This window comes from Toxorhynchites rutilus, chromosome 2, assembly GCF_029784135.1.
Source record: "Toxorhynchites rutilus septentrionalis strain SRP chromosome 2, ASM2978413v1, whole genome shotgun sequence".
NCBI classification, from domain to species: domain Eukaryota; kingdom Metazoa; phylum Arthropoda; class Insecta; order Diptera; family Culicidae; genus Toxorhynchites; species Toxorhynchites rutilus.
This window is the reverse complement of record NC_073745.1, coordinates 310866979-310893405: the sequence shown is the minus strand read 5'-3', so window position 1 is coordinate 310893405 and position 26427 is coordinate 310866979. Positions and strand designations below refer to the sequence as shown.

The 26427-nt window shown below is 39.4% G+C and overlaps 2 protein-coding genes across 13 annotated transcripts in view; one reads left to right on the top strand and one right to left on the bottom strand.

The window, feature by feature from the left end:
- The window catches only part of LOC129764515 (uncharacterized), a 312433-nt gene that overhangs the window by 108654 nt on the left and 177352 nt on the right, over window positions 1-26427 (bottom strand). For 6 of the 12 annotated variants that reach the window (XM_055763673.1, XM_055763674.1, XM_055763675.1 and 3 more), the window contains one exon: window positions 14168-14214. The exons of 5 other annotated variants lie outside the window; for them this stretch is intronic. The gene's annotated coding sequence lies outside the window, so the exon portion shown is untranslated. Of the gene's footprint in view, window positions 1-13940; window positions 13965-14167; window positions 14215-26427 lie in introns of those variants that run through there. One more of the 12 variants, XM_055763682.1, reaches the window with a different exon arrangement.
- LOC129764514 (HIV Tat-specific factor 1 homolog) overlaps window positions 1-26427 on the top strand; it is a 214582-nt gene that overhangs the window by 168710 nt on the left and 19445 nt on the right. The gene's annotated exons all lie outside the window — the stretch shown is intronic.

Below are 26427 nucleotides of genomic sequence, written 5' to 3'. Positions count from 1 at the left end.
ACTCAAAATTTCTCGTATTCTCTCAAGGAAGTACGGCGAGTGCTTTTCCGGCCTCACTGAACGGATAGCTTCGACAGAGCTAAGACTATCCGTTACAATGTAATAGTGTTCAACAGGTCGTGAGGCGACGCTGTCCAGCGCCCAGTGTATCGCTGCCAATTCAGCAATATACACTGAGCAAGGATTCTGAAGACTGTGTGAGGTGCTAAAAAATTCGTTGAACACTCCAAATCCTGTGGACTCATTCATAGAGGACCCATCAGTAAAGTACATATTATCACAATTGATATCCCCATACTTTGCATCGAAGATCGTTGGAACGATCCTCGATCGAAGATAATCTGATGTTCCATGGATATCCTGCTTCATGGACAGATCAAAATGCACAGAGGAATTGATGTAGTCAGGAAAACAAACACGGTTGGGAATATACGAAGAAGGATCAACCTGCATGGAGACGAATTCATGATATGAGCTCATGAATCCAGAATGAAAATTTAGCTCGATCAGCTGCTCAAAATTTCCGATCACCAATGGGTTCATAACCTTACACCGGATGAGGAACCGAAGAGATAATAAATTGAAGCGATCTTTTAGTGGGAGTAGGCCTGCCAAAACCTCGAGACTCATGGTATGCGTTGAGGGCATACATCCCAACGCGATACGGAGACAAAGATACTGAATTCGCTCGAGTTTAATGAGGTGTGTTTTGGCAGCTGATTGAAAACAGAAACTGCCATACTCCATCACTGAGAGAATAGTTGTTCGATACAACATTATAAGATCTTCGGGATGGGCTCCCCACCAGGTGCCGGTAATTGTACGGAGAAAGTTTATTCTTTGTTGACATTTTTTACTCAGATACCTAATATGGGCCCCCCAAGTACATTTAGAGTCGAACCAGACCCCAAGATACTTGAATGACATAGCATGAGTGATCGGTTTACCCAAAAGTTGAAGCTTTGGTTTTGCTGGTTTATGCTTCCTAGAAAAAACCACCATCTCTGTTTTCTCCGTGGAGAATTCGATCCCTAGCCCAATGGCCCAGGTTGAAAAATTGTTCAAAGTATCTTGTAAGGATTCTTGCAGGTCGGATTCGTTTGATCCTACGACAGACACCACTCCATCATCTGCAAGTTGTCTTAGGCTGCAATTTTGTGTAAGGCAATTGTCAATGTCGCTTACGTAGAAGTTGTACAAAAGGGGGCTTAAACATGAGCCCTGGGGGAGTCCCATGTAAGAGACCCGACTTACTGCCGAATCTCCGTGAGAAAAGTTCAAATGTTTCTCACAAAGCAAGTTATATAACATATTATTCAATAGAGGCGGCAGACCCCGAGATTGTAATTTGTCTGACAAAACCTCTATTGAAACAGAATCAAAGGCCCCCTTTATGTCCAAGAATACTGAAGCCATTTGTTTTTTTTCGGCGTAAGCCATTTGAATTTCTGAAGAAAGCGACGCAAGACAATCATTCGTCCCCTTGCCCCTGCGGAACCCATATTGTGTATCTGAGAGTAGGCCATTCGTTTCAACCCATCGATCAAGGCGAAACAAGATAATTTTCTCCAACAATTTCCGTATACAAGACAGCATTGCTATTGGGCGGTACGAATTGAAGTCGGACGCGGGTTTTCCGGGTTTTTGAATAGCTATAACTCGTACTTGTCTCCAATCATCTGGAACAATATTATGCTCCAGAAACCGATTGAATAAGTTCAACAAGCGATGTTTCGCCACATCAGGGAGATTTTTCAGCAAGTTGAACTTAATTCTATCCGATCCCGGAGCAGAATTGTTACATGAAAGGAGAGCAAGAGAGAATTCTACCATCGAAAACTCGGAATCAAGATCGCACCTATCTTGTGGTATATCTCGAATAATTCTTTGCACTGGAGCGGAATCGGGACAAACCTTTCGTGCAAAATTAAAAATCCATCGATGTGAATATTCTTCGCTTTCATTGGATGAAGAGCGATTTCTCATGTTTCGAGCCACTTTCCATAATTTTTTCATTGACGTTTCTCGTGATAAACCTCCCACGAAATTTCGCCAATAAGCACGTTTTTTCCCTTTGATCATGTTTTTAAATTGATTTTCAAGGTCAAAATACTTCTGAAAATTTTCAGGGGTTCCACGTTTCCGAAAAGCTTTAAATGCATTCGATTTATCTACATAAAGCTTAGAACACTGGCCATCCCACCATGGATTGGGAGGCCTTCGACGAATAGTGGAATCTGGGATGGGTTTCGTTTGAGCGCGAACCGCGCTGTCATAGATCAAACGAGAAATGAAGTTATACTCCTCCAATGGGGGCAAACCATCTCTGGAATTGATGGCTAGAGCAATCGCGTCCGCATATTTTTTCCAGTCAATGTGTCTTGTGAGGTCGTATGCCATGTTTATTGATTCAGAAGAATTCAACCCATTGGTGATAGAAATTTTGATTGGCAAGTGGTCACTACCGTTGGGATCCTGGATTACATTCCACTTGCAATCTAACGATAGTGAATTCGAGCAAAGCGAGAGGTCAAGAGCACTTGGGTTAGCAGGAGGTTTAGGTACACGTGTTGTTTCCCCAGTGTTCAAAACGGTCATATTGAAGCTGTTACAAAGGTCATATATCAACGATGAACGATTGTCGTCGTATTGTTCCCCCCAGGCAGTTCCGTGAGAGTTGAAGTCTCCCAAGATTAATCGTGGCTCAGGAAGGAGTGAGCACATGTCAACAAGTTGCTTGCGGCTAACCGCAGCTCTCGGAGGCCAATACAAGCTGACTATACAGAGGTCTTTGCCTCTGATGTTTGCATGACAAGCAACAGCTTCGATCCCTCCAATAGGTGGAAGGTCAATTCTAAAAAATGAGTGACACTTATTGATCCCCAATAGTACCCCTCCGTATCTGTCATCACGGTCCAAGCGTATTATATTAAAATCGTGGAAAGAAAGATCATTTTGAGAAGAGAGCCAGGTTTCGGATAGAGCAAAAATATCACAATTGAGTTTATGAATTAGAAATTTGAATGAATCCAATTTAGGGATAAGACTACGACAATTCCACTGTAAAACAGTGATATCTCCGACCTCTCTATTTAAATTAGACATCAAGAGAGATAATCATTGCAAGGAGGGGCCATGTTTGCATCAATTGCTGCAAAATTGTCTTTAGTACTGGAAGCATTGCGGTGACAATGGTTCTGATGGAGTCGGAAACATTAAAACACGTGAAGATTTGATCCACAAGGTCAGACAACTTTATAAATCCCGATTGGGAAGTTGAACTTGACGGAAAAACAGGGACAGTTGGGGTTTTTGATGTCCCCTCGAGTGCTGGGTCGTTCGAAGGTGAACTATTACCACGGAGGCCAGGAGGGACCTGATTTTGCTTATCCGCTGCACTCGATTTTTTGGGCAAGCTAACAGGGGGTATCACCGGAGGGACTTGTCCTTGAACTTTGGGAGTGGTCACATTTTTGCGCCGGGGATTCCCTTGAGAAATAAACGGCGTGCCCCCGTTAGCTGTATCCGCTTCCATTTCGTCAACTGGCAACGTAGCGAAGACATTGTGTGTATTGATTGGTTGTTGTTCTTGAGCCAGTGGAGAAGCGCCCTTCAAAATTTCTGCGAAAGTGCGTTTAGAGCGTTCCCTCAAAGAGCGCTTCTGTTTCTCCCAGCGAGCCTTGTATGTTTCACAAGCTGAGAGCACGTGTGGGGATCCCCCGCAATATGGACACTTATGCTCAGTCGCACTGCAGGATTTCCCCTCATGTTGTTCTCCGCAAGTGGCACATCGTTCTTTATTGGCACAATAAGCAGCCGTGTGACCAACTGACTTGCACTTTAGACAAGTCATTGGCTTTGGAATAAAAAGTCGCACGGCTAACCTCAATTTATCTACCATCACGTAGTCAGGGAGAGCTGAACCAGCGAAGGTGACTCGAAACGAGTTGGACGGCGTAAATTTCTTTTCTTCTCCTTCATGGGAGACTGTTCCGAGCTGGCGGCAACCCAAGATCTTAACAGTCGTCGAGGGCAGTTTTTTAAAACGGCCGGTACCTTCACTCGTAATGTATTCGCACGTCAAGCCCGTTTCGGTTATCACACCCTCAATTTCGACTATGTGAGAGGGTATGTAGACCCGATACTCAATTGTAAAATGCTGATCGACAACAATCTTGTTTGCGTCTTTTCGATCATTCACGACAACTCGCAATTTGTTTGGTCTAACCTTCGAAATTTCCGAAACGGAGGTATACCTTGCCAGATCTTTCGCGATCTGCATGACTCTCAACGCCTTTCCATTTGGCTTAGGCCTGAAGAAAACAACCCAGGGACCAGTTCCGGGCGCATCTTCTGGATAGACCTTTACACGGGGAGTGGGAATAACAGGGGGGGAAGGCGAGGACGGGGATTGAGAGTGGGAAGGCGAAGGTTGAGAAGGAGCGGGAAGAACAGAGGGAGAAGACGAGGTTGAAGGTAGAGTGGGATCGTTAAGGGCAGATGGGAGATTTGCTAGTTTTTTGGAGGGAGGCTTGGTAGGGTTAGCTGACTCGTCCCCAGAAGAAGTATCTTCCGTATTTGGAACACGTTTGAGTGACTTTTTTTTATCCGTTAGGAGGGAACTAGAGTCAGAGACCTCCATATCCGAAGGTCCCCCACTCTCTGCCATTTTAAATTTTCACTTATATTCTAAGTATTTTTTTAAACAATATTTCACAATAAAATAATTCACAAAAACAAAAAAAAAAAAAACTTATAATTATTAAATATTTTCTCTCAGTATATTTAATGTTATTCACCTATGAACGCACTCCAGTGCAGATGAACGGGAGCGTGCTGAAAGCTCGTTGGTGGTGGGAATGTGCCTACGACACCACTACACACAGTCGTCGGTGAAAGCTTACCCGCACTGTCACTGTTGGCACGATGACTCGGCGAAATCTCCAATGTCGGCGAAGCAGCGACAAAACAAAAACCAATGCTTGGCTTTCCGAGGATGAAAGCCTTTATCCACTTGCAGGCAGGGCACTTCACTCACTATCCAGATAGTGAAATGAACTCTTCAGCGGCAAAAAAACAACAATCACGCGGTAACCGATAACGGAACTTGGACGCGACTTTCCTTCGTCTGGTGAGCGTCTGGTTAAAGCACTCAAATTTTCTCGTATTCTCTCAAGGGAGTACGGTGAGTGCTTTTCCGGCCTCACTGAACGGATAGCTTCGACAGAGCTAAGACTATCCATTACAATGTAATAGTGTTCAACAGGTCGTGAGGCGACGCTGTCCAGCGCCCAATGAATTGCTGCCAATACAGCAATATACACAGAGCAAGGATTCTGAAGACTGTGGGAGGAGCTAAAAATTTCGTTCAACACTCCAAATCCTGTGGACTCATTCATAGAGGACCCATCAGTAAAGTACATATTATCACAATTGACACGCCCATACTTTGCATTGAAGATCGTAGGAATGATCCCCGATCGATGATAATCTGGAATTCCATGGATTTTCTCCTTCATGAACAGATCAAAATGTACAGAGGAATTGATGTAGTCAGGAAAACAAACACGGTTGGGAATATACGAAGAAGGATCAACCTGCATGGAGATGAATTCATGATATGAGTTCATGAATCCTGAATGAAAATTTAGCTCGATAAGCTGCTCAAAATTTCCGATCACCAATGGGTTCATAACCTTACACCGGATGAGGAACCGAAGAGATAATAAATTGAAGCGATCTTTTAGTGGGATTACGCCTGCCAAAACCTCGAGACTCATGGTATGCGTTGAGGGCATACATCCCAACGCAATATGGAGACAAAGATACTGAATTCGCTCGAGTTTAATGAGATGTGTTTTGGCAGCTGATTGAAAACAGAAACTGCCATACTCCATCACTGAGAGAATAGTTGTTCGATACAACATTATAAGATCTTCGGGATGGGCTCCCCACCAGGTGCCGGTAATTGTATGGAGAAAGTTTATTCTTTGCTGGCATTTTTTACTCAGATACCTAATATGGGCCCCCCAAGTACATTTGGAGTCGAACCAGACCCCAAGATACTTGAATGACATAGCATGAGTGATCGATTTACCCAAAAGTTGAAGCTTTGGTTTTGCTGGTCTATGCTTCCTAGAAAAAACCACCATCTCTGTTTTCTCCGTGGAGAATTCGATCCCTAGCCCAATGGCCCAGGTTGAAAAATTGTTCAAAGTATCTTGTAAGGGTCCTTGCAGGTCGGATTCGTTTGATCCTACGACAGACACCACTCCATCATCTGCAAGTTGTCTTAGGCTGCAATTTTGTGTAAGGCAATTGTCGATGTCGCTTACATAGAAGTTGTACAAAAGGGGGCTTAAACATGAGCCCTGGGGGAGTCCCATGTAGGAGACCCGATTTACTGTCGAATCCCCATGAGAAAAATTCAACTGTTTCTCACAAAGCAAGTTATATAACATATTATTCAACAGAGGCGGTAGACCCCGAGAGTGTAATTTGTCTGACAAAACCTCTATTGAAACAGAATCAAAGGCTCCCTTTATGTCCAAGAATACTGAAGCCATTTGTTTTTTTTCGGCGTAAGCCATTTGAGTTTCTGAAGAAAGCAACGCAAGATAATCATTCGTCCCCTTGCCCCTGCGGAACCCATATTGTGTATCTGAGAGTAAGCCATTCGTTTCAACCCAACGATCAAGGCGAAACAAGATCATTTTCTCCAACAATTTCCGTATACAAGACAGCATTGCTATTGGGCGGTACGAATTGAAGTCGGACGCGGGTTTTCCGGGTTTTTGAATAGCTATAATTCGCACTTGTCTCCAATCATTTTCAACAACTTTATCACACATCATATTTCAATCAAACTTCTGGATTCTGAGTTACGGTTCTTTCAAAGTAAGGTCAATGATTTTGAATACGCTCTTTTCAAAATTCAGTTGTAATTTAAATTGGTCATATGACAATGAAAATCGTGATTTTAGGTGGTTTCCATCATAAGTACCAAGTTTCAAAAAAATCGGAGAGGGTCTGCCATGCTTATCAAACACAAATTTCTGTATTACTCGAGAATAATGAGTTTTGGAAGAAGTATAGGAAATTCATACTGATGACAATTATTTTCAAACAGCTCACATTTTAATTGATTACTTTACATTATCTGATAGTTGATATTGCACTAGAGTGATTCAATTTGTGTATACAAGTGCGTTCCAATAGTAAAAAAAGAAATGTAAGAAATTAAACCATTAAGAAAGCGTTGAATTTTTGCTCATATTCTTGATTTTTTTATCAACTTGTGATGTACTTCTAAATTCAGATCATAATGATTATGGTACAAGTGTCCTTTCTGAAACACTTTTATTGTAATCATTTTAAAGTACCTATTAAATCAAATTAAAATGTTTCTGCAAAGCAAAAGCTATTACAGCAAGTTGAATATAACAATTTAACCTCCATTTAAGCAACTTTGGATATTTGAAATCTCAAAGAAAACAATCGACTACCTTTTGAAATTTGCCGAATTTTTTCAAAAAATTCTAACTCAGAAAATAAATTACTTTCAAAACAAAGCAAAAAAACGAAATATAGAAAATTTGTCAAAAAAAAAAACAAAAATCATTTGAGTTATATTGGAAATAAATTGTTTTAAAAATTAGAATTTATTTTTCTCAAAAAAGTATTTTTTTAATTCTCAAAAAAAAATTTAATATCCCATACAATCACCAAAAAGACATACATACATCGGAAGATTTACAGGGAAAAGGGTTTTCCAGCAACAACTTTTTCGAGTTTTCTAATCCTAATTATGTTAAAAGTTAAGATAGCAACATAGTGTATTCGAGTTTTAGATTTTATGAAAAAAATATTTTTTTTTTTTTTGAAGACATCAACTTTCTATCTCTTGTAGTCTCGTGATATATGACATTTTTGTATCGAATAACGTTTCACTCGTAGCATTTTTGTGTTTAAATTTTCGCGTTTGACATGTTCTTGACATGTTTCTAAATATAAACAAGTTGGCAGAACGTGTCAATCGCGATAATTTACGCACAAAAATGTTACGAGTAAAACATTAGTAGTAATTTTTCAAAGAAAACATGTTGTTGTTAGAAAAACTTTATTCCTGTACAGAGCCCTTCTTCCAATTTATGGATGACTTGTTGGTAATTGCATGAGCTATTAATATTTTTCTATATTTTATATTCATATTTCGAAAGAAAAAAGGTTTTGAGAAAAATGAATTTCAATTCTTAAAGTAATTGTTTTTTCAGTGTAATTTTTCCATTTTTGTTTTTTTGATATTGAAACAGTTTGCTACATTTCACTCTTTGACTAATTTTTTTTTCTATATTTATGTAGTCTAGATTTTGTAAAAAAAAGAAAAACAGCTAAGGTTTGTATGTATTTTTGTTTCTTCAAACATCTTCTAAATACCTTCCTCCTACTGGTAATAAATCAAAAATCGGTAGAACGGTTTCAAAATAAGAGTTGCGCAATTGACATCTTTTATTCTCTTTCCCGGTGAAATCTACATTTATAATGATCCATTTTGCTTGGCTACGATTGGTTTCGCAAAGGGATCGATAAACATATAACACTTCTTTGATAGAAGGCTTTGGTGACCCTGAAAAACATCGATGCATTACGTGGTTTTGTCGCAATTATCAATTCTTTTGGTAAGCTAAAATGCGAAAATACCCAAGTCGTAAAATTACATTTGTCACTATATCTGAATACGTCGTTCAAATCATGGAAGGTCCAAGAACCCAGCCCAACGCAGAACTATTTTTTGGTTAAGTGGTCGAGTGCAAAAGTGTAAAAATATCATATAACTGAAAATGAACTAAAATGATGACCTTGAAACATGTATTTTACATCTAAATCTGAAAACGAAAATAAAAAGAATAAAAATTAAAAAAATGCGAAAAGACAAAAAGAATACGAAAAATTTTGAAATGCGAAAATGCAAGAAAATGAAAAAAAAATCCCAAATGCAAAAAAAATCGAAAATACAAAAATACGCATGGCTGCAAAGACCAGGCCATCATCGACGCAGCCATAGTCGGCCAGGCGGTTTATAACCAGCGGAACCTAAGTATGGCCTACATCGATTACAGGAAGGCTTATGACTCCATACCTCACTCGTTTCTCGTCCGGGTATTGGAGCTCTACAAAATTGATCCCGTCGTCGTTAGGTTCCTGCAGCATGCGATGAGGCAGTGGAGTACGTCTCTGCACCTCAGTGATGGGGAAAATGTGTTGCAGTCTAGAACGCTGCAGATAAAGAGGGGGATATTCCAAGGCGACTCTTTCAGCCCGCTTTGGTTTTGTCTGGCACTGAACCCCCTCAGTAGGACCCTCAATAGAAACGGTCATGGCTATAAAATAAGGTATGGCGACGGCGCCCACGAAGAAGTGACCCATACCTTCTACATGGATGATCTCAAGGTCTACGCTGATTCACGTCAGCGTCTAGGTGTAGCTATCCGGGTTGTCGAAGACATAAGCAGGGACATCTGCATGGAGTTCGGCCTTGACAAGTGCCGCTGTGTCCATATGCTGAAAGGGCAGCTTACCGAATCCGGAGGTTACGAGGTCTATGACGGCGAGTTCATAAGAGACATGGTTCGTGGCGAATCCTATAAATATCTTGGATTCCGACAGCTCACCGGGATTCGCCACTCCGACATCAAGACGGAGCTGCGAGGCAAGTTCTTGAGTCGAGTGAACTGTGTCCTGAGGACTTTCCTCAACGCGGGGAACAAGGTACGCGCGATCAACACATTCGCGGTTCCCCTGCTGACCTTCAGTTTTGGTGTAGTCAAATGGAGCAAAACTGACCTAGAGGACCTTGAGAGGAGGATGAGGAAAGCATTTAAAGAGGCCGGAATGCACCATCCTCAATCGGCACTGGAGAGAGTTTCACTGCCACGCAAAGAAGGGGGACTTGGAATAGTCGATATATCTGCACTGTGTGTTGCCCAGGTACGACAACTGCGCGAGTACTTCGCAGAACGCGCCAACCAAAACGCGCTATACCGGGCTGTCTGCGCCGCCGACAGAGGATATAGCGCTCTGCACTTGGCGCAAGCGGAGTACCAACTCAACTGCAATCTGCAGACAGTGGAGGAGAAGATTGCAGCTTGGAAGCAGAAGGCAGTGCATGGTGCCCACCCCCATCAACTGGACCGGTCACACGTCGACAAGGCCGCATCTAATCTGTGGCTAACGCGTGGTGAACTCTCTTCAGTAGTAGAAGCCGACATGATAGCCATCCAGGACAGGATAATGCCGACGAGAAACTGCAGGCGGTACGTCTGGCATCAAGACGTTGATGACATTTGCCGGATGTGCCATCAACCAGGTGAAAACATAGAGCACATTATGGGAGGCTGTCCCGTTTTGGCCAACGCAGCCTACACCGAGCGCCACAACAACGTGGCCCGTATTGTTCATCGACAACTGGCGCTCCAATGTGCTCTACTGGAAGACAACGTACCAAACTACCGGTACCTGCCTGCACCTGTCCTGGAAAATGACCGTTTCAAGCTGTACTGGGATCGCACTGTTCTGACCGACCTCTCGATCCACCACAACCGGCCAGATATAATGGTTTAAGACAAGAGCGACCGCAAAGTCACCATCATCGATGTCGCTATTCCACTGAACCAGAATCTGGAGGAGACCCACGGTCGCAAAATCTGCAAGTACCGACCATTGGCCGTGGAGCTCAAGGAACTGTAGGGGCTAAGGGAGGTCCCAAGAATTGTTCCAGTCGTTCTCTCTGGAACTGGAATTGTCCCGAAGACACTTCTGGAAGCGCTAAAAGTGTTGAATATGGAGAAGGAATTGGCCGGCATCCAAAAGTCGGTCATCCTTAGCACCTGCGCGATTGTCCGACAATTTCTCGGTCAGGACTGAAACAGCACGAGCATGCAGATACGTGCATTCCGCAGAGCCTAGTCCCCCTTTGGCATTCAGAAGCCCGGGGGCAGGTGAAAATTCTGGCTAGGTTCGCCTAGTTAAGAAGTGAGATAAGTCTGCCATAAAATACAAAAAAAAAGCAAAAGTTCAGAAAGTTCACAAGATTCAAAAAGGAAATGAAAGCAAAAATACTAAGTGATAGTATTTGAAGTAACAAAGTTTTCAAATTTGAATGTTGAGTATGTTGATCTAACACTTGGTCTTCTAGAATAGCAGTTTTACCGTAGCTCTTAAATCTTCAAAAAACAATTGTCCGTCATTTTTGGACATTTTTTGTGGAATTCCACCGTATATAATGTAGTTAAATTAAAAATTGTCTCTCTAAGAAAATTTGATTTTGGGTATTTTTTAAGTTTTCATTGAATTTTAATTTAATTTGTTTTTTTTATCGATCGAAAGTCGCTTTTCTTGTAGAACATACATTTTCTGAATAGAAACGTAGGTAGTTCAAAATTTCACAGAGAAAAAAATATCTTTTTTGAAATATTGTGGCTTGCCATGTACATTGGGGTACCATTGAAAATGGTCATCTCGAATTTCAAAAAGTTACCACATAAAAAATGTTCACCACCTCGAAAAAACACCATATGCAAAATATTAGCTCAATCGGACTTAAGGGAGAGTGGCGCAAAGCGGTCAAAGTTTGAGTTTTTTGAAAATCGAAAAAATCCGTGGAATTCCACGAAAAATTGTCCAAAAATCACCGACAATTTTTTTTGAAGATTTAAGAGTTACAGTAAAACTGCTACTCCTAGAAGACCAAGTGTTAGATCAACATACTCAACATTCAAATTTGGAAACATTGTTACTTCAAATACTATCACTTAGTATTATTGCTTTCATTTTCTTTTTGAATCCTTTGAATTTTGTTGTATTTTCGATTTTTTTCGCATTTGGGTTTTTTTTTGTATTTTCTTGCATTTCCACATTTTAAAATTTTTCGTATTAATTATTTTAACGTATTCTCGATTTTTTTGTCTCTTCGCATTTAAAAAAAAAGCTCAATCGGACAAGTGTCCGAGTGTTTATTAGTGTCGCACAGCGGTCAAAGTTTGAATTTTCTTGAAAACCAAAAAGTCACCCAAGAGGGGAGTAAAAGAAATCGGAGTTTTCGAAAAAAAAAATTTGATGCCAAATGTCTTCAAATTGCTTGAAACGTCGAGATCTACTGCCATCTCGAAAAAAAATTGCGTCGTTTTTTTCGGAATACAAGGCAAAAAGTATGAATTGGGGTAGCAATGAAAATCGTCATATCGATTTTTCATACGGGACTTCCTACGAAATGTTGATTCGCACGATAAAATACCCTCTGCAAAATAATAGCTCATGCGGACTCCATTTACTATTGTCGCAGAACTCAAAATTTAGGTTTTCTGAAAATATAAAAATCACCCAAGGGATGACATTGGAAATTGGGGTTTTCAAAAAAAGTTTTTTGACACCAAATGTTATAAATTTGCATGAAACGTCGAGATTTACTGTTAAAAAAAATTGTTTGTCAATAATTGACTATTCGGCACTTGGTCGTTTTTGTCTGAAAAGTCGATTTTTGATGAAAATTTTGCATCCGAGATAACAGTAAATCTTGACGTTTCATGCCATTTTAAGACATTTGACATAAAAAAAAAAATTTTTTTAAACCCCGATTTCCTCCCCCCTTGGGTGATTTTTCGATTTTCATAAAACCTAGATTTTGAGAAGTCCCAGAAAGTCAATTTTTTGCATTTTTTTTTCGAGATGCCAGTAGATCTCGACGTTTCATGCAATTTGAAGACATTTGGCATCAAAAAATTTTCCCCCTTGGGTGATTTTTCGATTTGCATAAAACTCAAACTTAGGGTGGGTGGTTTTTCGTGGGAATCAACATTTTTAATCAAGCTCGCTTTGAAAATTCGAGATGGCCATTTTCATTGGCACTCTAATGTACATCCATACTTTGCTATCAGTGGGAAAATTAATATCCGCCATCAAATTCGATTCAAATTTGGTGAATCTTTAAATTATTCTCATGGCTCATCACCCCATCGCATCACATTAATTTTCTCATATTTCACCGCCTCAAATCGGAGGAAAAATAATCTGAAAAGTAAGAGCTTATCTCGACACCAATAAATCATCTCCGGCAAACGCTTACACCACAGCATCAGGCAACACCACAGCTAACAGCATTATACGTGGTCATGGTGGTACCGATCTCTTTCAATACTATTCAACGGAATAAACCTGTGGGTAGGGCCGGAAAGACCGATCACCACCGCAGATGGGGACGCAGATTGAGCGAATATTTTTTTACTTTCTTTCTTTCATTCCTTCCATTTTTTTTGCACTGCTACCGGCATGTGTATCCGCATAAAAGACAAGACCAACACCTGTGGCGCAAATGTTTTGACGAGGGTGGACCCCTCCGGACAAAGGCAACGACGGCAGCATGCCTAAACCATGATCCCGTTGGAAATATACTCCTACCGGGAAATGACGCTTACACGTCGTTTCGATTCGGATTTCTGAAGCTGGACTTAATATGTTCGTAACAACACATCATCTTGTGTGCGCCACGTCGACACGCATTTGTTTTATTAAGTTCAACTAATTTTTTTATTTTTGTTTTTGCTTTGTTTGTTTCGATTGGAAAGCTTGAAGCGCGAAATGCAATTGCATTTCGTCGGAGCATTGCGTAGTTCCGCCGATATGATGAAAACAATATCCACTCCAAGTGATTCGGACGAACGAGAATCGTTTGGATGTGGTTTCAGCAAATATTTATGCTGCTAATCCACTGAATCGTTTCCACGGATATCACGGTGGAGCCGGGAATCTAACTCGTTAGATGCGTTGTTTTTTCCCTCTCTGTGGGTAAATATTTGCCAACGAACAATGACTGGTACGGCATTCCAGTGGTTCGTTGTAATGAATAATACAAATGGACTACTGCTTGTTATTTCTGTGCTATTTACCTGAAGCTACCGGCATATGTTAACCAATGAAAACGATGCTTTTATTGGAATTCATTTATATTCAATTATCGACATTATGGATGTTTGGATGACAGAAAGTACACTAATGTTACAAATATTAATGGATTCGTCGCAAAAAATCAATCACTACAAGCACGGATTACGATTAAGATTCCCGTTTTTTTTCTCGTAAGGCAACATTTTGAAAAAAAAAATGAAAAGCTTACATGCTATTCCGAATTTATATTTGATCTATTCAATGTCCACACTGCACCTGCAAGGATAATAGAGAAAAAAAAGTATGTTAATTAACGCTGTTTAATTTGTAGTTCCGAAGCAATTTTCTCAATGGGGTAATTTCTTCGACTTAATTGTGCGTGAAAATGCGTGGACCACCCAGTGAGACATACTCTCTTTGATTTTCCCCCTGAAAGCGATCCGTCAGCCTAACCACCACCTCTTAGCAAAACAAGTTGTTATCACCACACATATGGCCCCTGGGGAACCAGCCGGGCTATGATAGTGAATCATTAAACGCTATCCGGTTTACCTGTGTGTAGCATTATTTTAATTGATGATATTAAATTTTATAGTGACTATCCCCCACGGTTTCGCTTTCCCACTAATCGCATCCTTCATTTCAATCGATCGCTATTAATCTCACCATTAAACCTTCCTCCTCTAGCCAAACAAAACCACTGGCCTGTTGCTAAAGGGTGTGTCACATCAAATTGCATCACGGAAAAAAACGCTGTATAAATTTAATTTTTAGGAATTATATCTTCAGCTTTCGCTTATAATCAGATAAGAGTGTATAGATAACGTTGGCCATACTTCACTGTCAATTTTTCGTAAATTTGGAAAAATGTCGTCGAACGAAAAAGAGCGTCGTGAATTAATCCTGTGCACTCATTTCGAGAATCCAGAGTTGTCACATCGGGACATCGGTAAGATGCTGGGAATCGTCCAATCCACGGTCAGTAGGGTACTAAAACGATACTGCGAGAACCTAACCATCGACCGGAAGGTGAAGAACGGCAAAAATGGATGCTCCGTCAGTGAAAAAGATCACAAGCGCGTAGTTAAGCAGTTTAGACGTGATCCGAGAAGTTCGGTCCGGGATGTCACCAATAATCTGAATTTGTCAAGTTCATTCGTCCAGCGGACCAAGCAGCGGGAGGGCCTGCGTACATACAAGGTTCAGAAGGCTCCTAACCGCGACGAAAGGCAAAACATGGTGGGGAAGACGCGAGCCCGTAAGCTGTACACCGAAATGCTGACGAAGCCGCATTGCCTGGTAATGGACGACGAAACCTACGTCAAAGCGGACTTTCGTCAGCTGCCGGGCCTGTTGTTCTTCTCCGCAGAGGACAAATTCAGCGTTCCGGAGGAGATTCGCAAGCAGAAACTATCCAAGTTTGCCAAAAAGTACATGGTGTGGCAAGCGATCTGCTCTTGCGGAAAGCGGAGCGCCCCCTTCGTGATGACCGGCACGGTAAACGGGCAGGTTTACCTCAAGGAGTCTAGCCTACAGCCTACAGAAGCGCTTACTACCACTATTGAAGCAGCACGAGGGCCCGACCATCTTCTGGCCGGATCTCGCTTCGTGCCACTATTCAAAGGACGTGTTGGAGTGGTACGAAGCCAACGGGGTCACCTTCGTGCCAAAGTAAATGAACTCGCCCAACGCGCCGGAGCTTCGCCTAACAGAGAAATATTGGGCGATTATGAAGCAGGCCCTCCGGAAGAACCCAAAAGTTGTCAAATCGGAGGCGGACTTCAAGAGAAAATGGATTACTGTTCAAAAAAAACTACAACCTGACGTTGTACAGAACCTTATGGACGGGGTAAAGAGGAAGGTGCGAGCATACGGGCTTGGGCTCGAAGTATGAATAAAAAGAAAATGCCAAAAGTTGTTTAATAGTGTTTATTTTACTATCTAAAATTTTCAAAAGGATCGGTCTACTGGGCGAATTTCTACAGCGTTTTTTCCGTGATGCAATTTGATGTGACACACCCTTTATACGCAGGCACACTCGCACACCCCCGACGGGCTTTTCCACAGGTTAGGTTGGCAAAATTGGTTCCCGGAATAAATCGCCACAGAAAACGACTGCAACAGAAACCACCGCTTATAAAATGTGTAGTAGGCTATAAATATTGTGGCGCGGTATTGTATTTCAAAACAAGAATTAACCGGGCAAACGTATCGCCCCAGGCAAACGTAACGCCCCGGGCAGACGTATACCGTCCGACGCTCGCTAGAGCTCGGTCGGACATTGCTAAAGGATCGTATCCTATGTTTCAAACTAACCGGGCAATCAGTGGATCCCAGGTTTGCGTGCGAGACACCGCCGCTTCCGACGGCGGGTCGGCGGTGGACTCGGATTGCGTCATCTTGGCGGCATGGGCCGCCTCGATTCCTTATCCTCGCCAAATGGGGACTTCGTCCCCATTACATTGTCCTCAGAATAAATTTCGAAAAACGAGAACAAGAGAATAAATTTATAATAGAAATGTGAGGCACATGATGTTTTTCCCGCGCCAAATATTTCTAGCCTACTACACTTTTTCTAAGCGGTTGTTTCTGTTGCAGTTGTTTACTGTGGCGATTTATTCCGGTCACCGGCAAAATTAAATCACCAATGAATTTCCAATTTGTCCTAATTCGATTGCGATTAAGTTTGTTGTTGCCTTTTTTTGTTGTGGTTGTTGCTACTCCTATCCATTATCGTTCCTCGGCCCAAAGGGGGGAGAGGGCCGTGGGGTTCGTGGCGGTTTTGTGCCAACGCTACGCAAACCGATCATTATTTACCACTTCAAAGTGTTTTATTTCGTGCGCCAGGTTGGGCGCGAGCCAATTTTAGAAAGGCCTAATTTGTCTTCGAACATCGAAGCCGTGGTATTGTCGGAGGAAGTGGTAGAGCGAGGCAGCAGTCTACCGGAGGCTGCATTAAAGTGTTATAAATCCATCAGTTTATCCACTCGTTTGTGGCCCTCGTCAAACCAACTCGGGTATGTGTGTGATGAATTTAATGAATGCAGTCCTAGAGTTGAGCTGTTAGTAGGTGATTGAATGTCATTTGATGATGAATTGAGTTTGTGAACCTTTTGGCAAGAATTGCGAGATTTCGGAACGAATTTTTCCTAAAGGTTACGCCACTTTGGAGATCGTAAAACATATATAGAACTTTGAACTTAGGACTACGATTCTATTTTTTTCGAAAACCTTTGCTGAAGATGTTCAGTATTTTTCTCCTATTCCTGTCAGTAAAAATGACAACTAGTTAAAAACATAGCTTCTTATAAATTTCACATTCATAAAATTTTAACTAAGTATCATGATCTGAAATCTTACAATGTTTGTTTTCAACTCTTCGCATGCTTTTAGATATTCTTCAGATTTTTGTGTGAGCCAAACGATTAGTTGCTTCTTCGCGAGTATCATAGCAAATATAATCAAAATATTTTCAACGTCTGCTATTTCTTTCTGAAAATTATATCATATTCAAGCATTGTTTATAACTTTTCGTATTACTGGCAAGAATTGAATGAATTATTCACCCAGTGTATGTATTTTTATTTGCATTAGCATCCTGTTAATTTTTATGTTCCGTTGAACAAGGTTGTTAATTTCGAATTTCAGATTTTATGTCATGAAATTTGAAAATTGGAATTTCCGGATTTTTGAATTCTTGGACTTTTGAATTTTTGAATTATTGTATAGTTGAATTTTTGAATTGTAGATTTTTTTGTTTTTAAAACTTTTAGTTAAAGATAATGAAGAAACTTTTTAATTTTGATCTTCGATTTTTCAAGTTTTCGATTTCATGATTTAAGCATATTTGGTTGGTGTTTCTGTTTTTTCTTTTTCTTTTTTCTGATTATCCGGAGTATTTTATTTTTGATTTTCGGAAATTTTGAATACATTGCATAATAATTCTATATTGAATAGCTAACATGGGTATCAAAAGAAAGGGCTTGATTAGTAGAATGCAGGTATTTATGAAAAATGCAAATCCAAGATGGCGGCCAATTCAAAATGGCGGATATCATATTTTCTCAGAACCCCATCAAAAGCCCAGGTTGACCTGTTTCTATGTATGTTTGAATGTTTGTTGGGTAGTCCCACACTAATAAAAAATTGACCCCGTTCCTGTTGAATGATTGATCTGAAATTTGGAACATACATTTAATTCTACTGTCATTATAAAACTGGGTATTCCATGATTATGAAAAATTAAATTTGGCCGCCGCAAAAAAATGGCTGAATGGTTTGATTTGGGGAATACACTACACTATGTACAACATAAATTCGAAAAGGTCGCCACCACAAAATGGTCGACTATGTTTTTTTTGCAATTCCCTCAATATTGGTATCAAATGAAATGATTTGACTAATAGAACACAGTACAGGTCGGACTCGATTATAAACAGACTCGATTATATGTGATTCGATTATATACAATTATGGACTCGATTATATTCAATTTTGGACTCGATTATATTCAGATTGGAAAAACATATTTTTTTTATATTTCTAATATGGCTCATTAAATAAATGAAGAAATGTAACCTTTCAACGTTATGGTGAAGTTTAAGTGGCTATTACATGTACAGTGGGGTAACAATCGTGATTTTTGAAGATTTTGCTTGAATTTTCACCAGGAATTGTTTATATCGATATTGCAGTCAAATTAAGAAAGATAGAAGTTGTGCGTCAGAGCACAAATTGTGGAGCGGTTAAAGAAATTCATTTTAATTGATAGAAACAATCAAGTTTAATATAAATTTTTAGGATAAAATGAATAATAACACATTAAAAATTATCAACTTTTAAGTGTTTCACTTCCAAAATGTTATTAAAATTCAGTAATTCAGTTGTTCCACTACTATATCCTGTACTAAGTTTTCTCACCTTACAAATGAAAGCATCAGAATCGTCTTCCGTAGCGTACTTTTTAATGTAAAGCCAGTTTGAAGCAACAGAGTCCGAAACAAAAAAAAAGTTCTGTAACTCTGTCATTGTTGAAATTCGAACATATGCGTAGGAGAATTTTTTTCATCAAATATACTCGTTTATCACCTCCTGAGTGAATCTGGATAAATTATTTTTTTCATGTGAGAAAGGTGTTTTCTGACTTTAAGGGGATGAAACAAAAATCAAATTCCTCTTTTATTTAAATAAAAACGAAAAATACATTCAAAAAAAAAATAAAGAAAAAAAATTGTTTTGACTCGATTATCCGGAGTGACAAAAAAATCAATACTCCGGATAATCGAGTCCGACCTGTATTTGGATTTTTCCATTTTCAAATTTCTTGAATTTTCTTTTTTCATTTTGTTTAATTTTTTTTTTTGGTTTTTTTGATTTTAGAAATTTACGACTTTAATTTTATTATTTTTTTCTGTTTTTCCCTTTTTTATTTATTGATTTTTTTTATCCCATCTGTTTATTTTACTAGACTCATTTAGCAATTCAGCAGTATCAGAGCCGAATTAATTCGTGTACATTTTTGTCTAATGTTGTATATTACACAGTAGCCATTTAGCCGTAAGAGTATTCCTATTCTATCGATACACAGCACATGTTGCGTTTTTCGACGTAAGATTATACCTATTGTTTGAATGTCCATAGTTGGACTATACACTGCGGGGCTGTTGATATGAGGCTTCCATATCTCGCCGAAATCCACTGATTGAATAATTGTTTACAATTGTTTGTTTTCAATTTTTTGATATCATCGGTTTTTGATTTTTAATTTTTTGATTTTACAATTTGTAAATTTTAAGATTTGTTTTCAATTTAACAATTTTACAATTCAAGTTTTATCGCAATTTTCACGATTTTGCGATTTTTCGATTTTAATTTTTTAGATCTTTCTTAATTAATATTCTTTAATTTTTCTTTTTTTTTAATTCGATTATTAGATTTTATTATTTTTATGATAGATTTTATATTCTAAGTCTTTAAGTTGTTTCAAGTTTTTCGATTTTTGATTATTTTAATTTGTTCGATTTTTTATGTTTTCAATTTTTTAAATTTCGTTTATCTTCGATTTTCGTTTTTTTTTCCAGATTTTAGATTTACAAAATTTTTGATATTTAGATGTTTAGATCTTTTGTTTTATTGAATCTTAGATGTTTAGATTTCTAGATTTTTAGATCTTTAGATCTTTAGATTTTTAGATTTTTGGATTGCTAGATTTTTAGATTATTTTTCCTATTTTCATAAGAAAATGGGACCGCGAGATTGTAGTTTTTGTCCATAAACTGAAAAAAATCTCTACATTCAATTCTGTATGATAAAGTGATTATTCGAAGACGATGGTCTCCCAACATATTACAAAGCTTTATATTATTAGTTTTTCCTCGGCCGAATGCTACTCAAAATATATAATTCACCTTCATCAAATGGCTTTTTTTTCATTTCTCATAGTCATCATGGAAATAATTGGCAATATATCAACAAACTGTACAATGAGCATCAATTTCAAAAATATGAAAACATAAGTTTCAAGGAAAAGTTTCTAGAACGAATTAAGATTGCTTCTAGAAACTAGAATCATAAAGAATATAGAATAAATTATCACTGTACAGTACTTTCATCGTTTTGATATTAATAACATGTAAAATGTGCCATCAATGCACAATGATCCAGGAGATGCATTTAAGTGGAAACTAGCATTCAGAGCTCAACAGTTATCCTCTAGACAAAAACTGTCTTCGACAAAGTTGTTACATATGATAGAGCGCTCATTTTCATGTTGCCAAAAATAGGATGACAACATTTTCGATGAAATAAAAAATCTAACTTTCTTATCTCTATAGATAGAGGTAAATATAGTTTGACAATGTTGTAGTCCCAGTTATTTAAAACATTATTCTAGAACAAAGTTTTTTTCTATCTCTTGAAATAACCGATATAGCGTCTTTTTCAAACATTTTGCGATGCAGAACTTGTCAATATCTCAATTTCACTCAAAGTTATTGATATTTCTTCCGCTCTCTTCAATTGCTTGCCATTCTTTCTGGGGTAAACATAAACAAAGTTTATTGGCGGCATTTGAAAGAACAGAGTTCACTCTACATAATGTGTGATTTTCAAAACTATGTTATTTTTCTTGTTTGAGTAAATTAAAATTAAAAACATGAGTTTTTGGTGAAAAACCATCAATAACTTTGATTAGGATTAAGATATTGACAAGTTCTGCACCGCAAAATGTTGGTCTTGATAGGCTCTAAAAGTCGTACGAAAACAATTTTGATGTAGAATTTGAAATATAAAAGTTAGAGCAAAAAACCCGCTTGTTCATGGTCACCCTAATGCTACTTAGGAAAAAAGCGCTAAATCGATTATATCAAAAGATAGAAAAAAGCTTTGTTATACAAAGTTAATTAAAAGCGAACTGAGACTATCCGAGAAAATGAAGTAATGGTCTGCAGGCTTGTTGGAGATCATCCCCAATGCGAAGTCGATTGCTGCCAGCTCAGCAACATAAACGGAACAAGGTTCCTGCAGTTTACGGAAGGCGCTTGAATTTTCATTGAAAACACCGAAGCCAGTGGATCCATTGAGGCGAGACCCATCAGTGAAGTATCTTTTCATGCAATTGACTTTTTGGTACTTTCGGTTAAAAATACGGGGAATGAAAGTTGGTCGAAGCTGATCTGAAATCCCAAGTATTGCTTGTTTCATCGACAGATCGTATTCAATTGAGGAACTGCTGATGGTGAAGTGAGCACGGTCTGGAGTAAACGATGGAAGACAAATATCTGACGAAATATAGTGGTGGTAAATTCTCATAAACCGAGATTGTATATTTAGATGAAGAATTTTTTCAAAGTTTTCAATCAAAAGTGTGTTCGTGACTCCGCATTTCACCAGTATTCTGAGAGAAGTTCCCAGAATCGGTTCTGTAGAGGAGTTACTCCTGCCAGAACCTCGAGACTCATGTTATGCGTTGAGCCAAGAGCTATACGCAGACAATGATATTGAATTCGTTCCAGTTTTAGAAGGTGACTTTTAGCTGCTGAGAGAAAGCAGAAAGGGCCATACTCCAGAATGGATAGAATAGTTGTTTTATAAAGTGTTATGAGATCTCCCGGATTAGCTCCCCACCACGTGCCGCAAATCGAGCGGAGGAAGTTGACCCTCTTTTGACATTTTTGCTTCAAATACGTAATGTGGGTATTCCAAGTGCATTTTGAATCAAACCAGACACCAAGGTACTTGAAAGTCAATGATTGGGTAATGCTTCTGCCCAAAAGCTTAAGTTGCAATTGGGCTGGGAACCGCTTTCGAGTAAACACTACCAGTTCGGTTTTCTGCGGCGAGAATTCGATCCCTAAGTTCCTTGCCCAAGAAGACAAGTTATCTAAGGAATTTTGCAATGGTCTTTGCAAATTTTCGGCATGGAGACCTCTGACGGAAACCACACCATCATCTGCAAGCTGTCTAAGCGTGCATTGTTCTGCCAAACAACTGTCAATATCTTTCACATAAAAATTATAAAGAAGGGGGCTCAGACATGAGCCTTGGGGTAGACCCATATAACTATTTCTGGAAGTTGTCAGTTGTCCAAGGGTGAAGTTAATTCGCTTTTCTGACAACAAATTGTACAAAAAGTTATTCAAAATTCCAGGAAGTCCACATCTGTCCAGATTGTCTGACATAATTTCTATGGTAACCGAATCAAAAGCTCCCTTAATATCCAAGAATACTGAAGCCAATTGCTCCTTGTGCGCAAAGGCCTGTTGAATATCTGTAGAAAGCAACGCTAGACAATCGTTTGTTCCTTTGCTCTTGCGAAACCCAAATTGTGTACTTGATCCATTGATCGAGTCTTCGAAGGATCATTTTCTCCAACAATTTTCTAATGCACGAGAGCATAACAATCGGACGGTATGAGTTATGGTCAGACGCTGGTTTGCCAGGCTTTTGAATTGCTATTACTTTGACCTGTCTCCATTCGGGTGGCACAATGTTGTTTTCTAGTAGGGTATTGAATAAGTCTAGCAAGCGTCTTTTCGCGATATCGGGAAGATTTTTTAGAAGAACGAATTTAATCATATCGCTTCCGGGTGAAGAGTTGTTCGATGAAAGAAGAGCCATAGAAAATTCTAGCATTGAGAATGGTCCGTCCAGAGGTCCACTGCTCGGAGACGTTTCTCGAAGAGTATGTTGGGCTGGAACTGAGTCTGGACAGACCTTTTTCGCGAAATCGAATATCCATCGGTTGGAGTATTCTTCACTCTCGTTGGTAGATGAGCGGTTACGCATGTTGCGAGCTACCCTCCACAAGGTACGTATTGAGGTTTCACGAGAAAGACCTTCAATGAAATTGCGCCAGTAACCGCGTTTTTTTGCTTTAATTAATTGTTTCAGCTGTATTTCAAGCTTTGAATATTCCTCGAAGTGTGTGGATGTTCCATGTCTACGAAAAGCTTTGAAAGCATCAGATTTTTTCAAATACAATTTTGTGCATTCATCGTCCCAGCCAGGAGTGGCTGGTTTTCTTTTAAACGGAGCACTTGGAACTTTTCTTTTTTGTGCTTCCAGTGAGCTTTTATACATCAAATCGACAAAGAATCGATATTCTTCCAATGGTGGAAGTATATCTATTGATTCGACACCAATTGTTACCGCCGTTGCAAATTTTTGCCAGTCGATGTTCCTTGTTAGATCAAATGGAACTCGAGATGGTTCAGTGGATTGCGGGCTACACTTGATTGATATACTGATTGGCAAGTGATCGCTACCATGGGGATCATTGATGACCTTCCACTGGCAATCTAATGATAACGAGCTTGAGCAAAAAGAAAGGTCGAGACGACTTTCTCGAGCCGGAGGTTTTGGAATTCGTGTCGCTTCACCAGTGTTCAAGATAGTCAAGTTGAAATCGTAAAAAATAGCCGCTCTGGCGTCATCATAAGGATCACCCCACCCAGTACCATGAGAGTTCATATCACCCAGAATTAGAACTGGGGATGAGAGAATCGAGACTAGATTCCAAAGATGACTACGGCTAATGTTAGTATTTGGAGGAACGTATACTGAAGCTATGCAAAGTTCTTTATTCTTTGCAGTTATTTGACACGCGACAATTTCGACGTCTGATAGAGCTGGGAGAGGAATTTTATAGAAAGAGTAGCACTTTTTGATCCCCAAAAGTACTCCTCCATAAGAATCATTTCTATCCAGGCGAATAATGTTAAAATCGTGGAAGTTGAGTTCAGTGTCAGAAGAAAGCCATGTTTCAGAGAGGGCAAATATATCACAATCATAATTTTGAAGTAAAAATTTGAACGAATCTAGTTTTGGCACTAGACTACGGCAGTTCCATTGTAGCACATTGATCATATCTTCTACTACGCTAGGGGAATTATCCATCGAATGATATGATTGATGCAAGGAGGGGCCATGAAGCAGTCAATTGCTTAAGATAAGACTTTAAAGATGGAAGCAAGGCAGAAATAAAGCTTCTGAGGGGGTCTTGAATTTTTAACGTGTTTAGTATGAAGTCCACAATGTCCGAAAAAGCTATCAATCCTCGATTAGACGCGAATTTTCTACGAGAAGTTCGAGGAGCAGCGTTTTTATTTCTCTCTTCTCTGGGTAATGACGTAAAATCCTTGCTGCAACCAGGAACTGGCTGAGAAGGAGCCTTCGGATTCGTTTTTTTATTACTATTACCCTTGGAATTAGACAATCTTCCGAGGGTCACTTTAGGTTTCTTACGGTGCACCGTTGGTGAAGAGAGCTTTCTTTTTGATGATTCATCCTTTATTGAAGATTCTGGTGCAGCCGTAGTATGACCCTCATCAGAATCAGAGTCCGATTCTTGCGATGACAAAACCGAAAATTCATTTTCATCTTGAGCGGCTGATGCGGTCTTTAGCATTTCAGCATAAGTCCGCTTGGAGCGTCCAGCGATAGAACGCTTCACTTTATCGGAGTGCTGTTTGTACCTCGGGCACTCCTGTAGAGGGTGAGGATTCTCGCCACAGTGGATACATTTTTCCACTGTTTGTGTGCAAGAATCCTCACTATGTTTCTCGCCACATTTACCGCAACGAAATTTGTTGCCGCAGTGGCTAAACGAGTGTCCCAACTTTTTACAGTTGGTACAATTATAAACCCGTGGTACAAACAGGCGCACTGGGAAAAAAATATTTTCTACTTTCACATAGTTTGGGAGAACAGAACCTGCGAAAGTAATCCGAAAAGAGTGCGAGGGCTTATAAACTTTTTTGTTTTCTTCCAAAGATGCTGAATGCAGGTTTCTAACATCCAGGATCTTTACAAGATTACCTATCATCGAGTTTTTGAAAGAACCCGAAGCTTTTTTCAATTCATCGACACTCAGACTCGCGTCGGTTACTACGCCTTCTATCTCCACCTCTCGAGAAGGGATGTAGATGTGATATTCCCTGTTAAAAACTTCGTGGTCAACAATCTTGTTGGCCACATCAAAAGTCAGTGCTTCTACACGCAGTTTATCCGGTCTCTCTTTATGTATCGAGACGCCCGAAAATTGACGCAGCAAATCTCTTGAAATATCAAGAGTTCTCAACGATTTTCCCTTGGGCCGAAAGAAAACAACCCATGGTTCCTTTGAGGTCGATTGATAATAGCGCGTCCGCGCAACAATGGCATCGGTAGATGTCATAACGGTTGCGCAAACGGTGCACAACCGTCTATGAAAAAAAACACACACACACACACACGCACGCGCGCTCAAAAACTCAACTTAAAACTAACTTAGACTAATAATTAACTTAAATTTAAGAAAAATATATAAATATATATATATCTCAAAAAAAAAAAAAATTCTTCCAAAAAAAAAAAACAAAATACTAATTTGCGGTGTCCGAACAACCTTGAACACCCCTATTCAAAGCTATACAACGCCGCACGCTACGAGGTAAACACAATAGCGTGACGGCAAAAGTTGTTGTTGATTATACTTCTCTATGATGAAATCGATGCCGCTGGAACCAATTCACAGATCGCCAGTCCGGCGTTGCCGGAGAGGTGCTGCTTCCTCGCTGTTCCGGGTATTAACGGCACTTATCTTGCCACGAACGGTCAAAGAAAAAAAAAACCAAAGGCACTTTGGCGGAGGGGGAAAAAAAACTTCACCAGCTTCGATTTGTAGCAGAGACGCGAACAATAAGCGTCCGGCTCTTTCAACTATCAATTGAGGAATGATTTATATCAGTATGTTCTAAAAGTCTTTCGGAGGAGTTAGTTTGTATGTAGAATTTGAAATATAAAAGTTAGAGCAGAAAAAACAGTTTTCTTTAATGGTGACCCCAACGCAAATAATGAAGAAGGCACTACATTGGTTATTTCAAGAGATAGAGAAAAACTTTGTTCTACAAAGATGTTTTAAATAACAGGAACTACAACATTGTTGAACTATGTTTACCTCTATCTATAGAGATAAGAAAGTTAGATTTTTTATTTCATCGAAAATGTTGT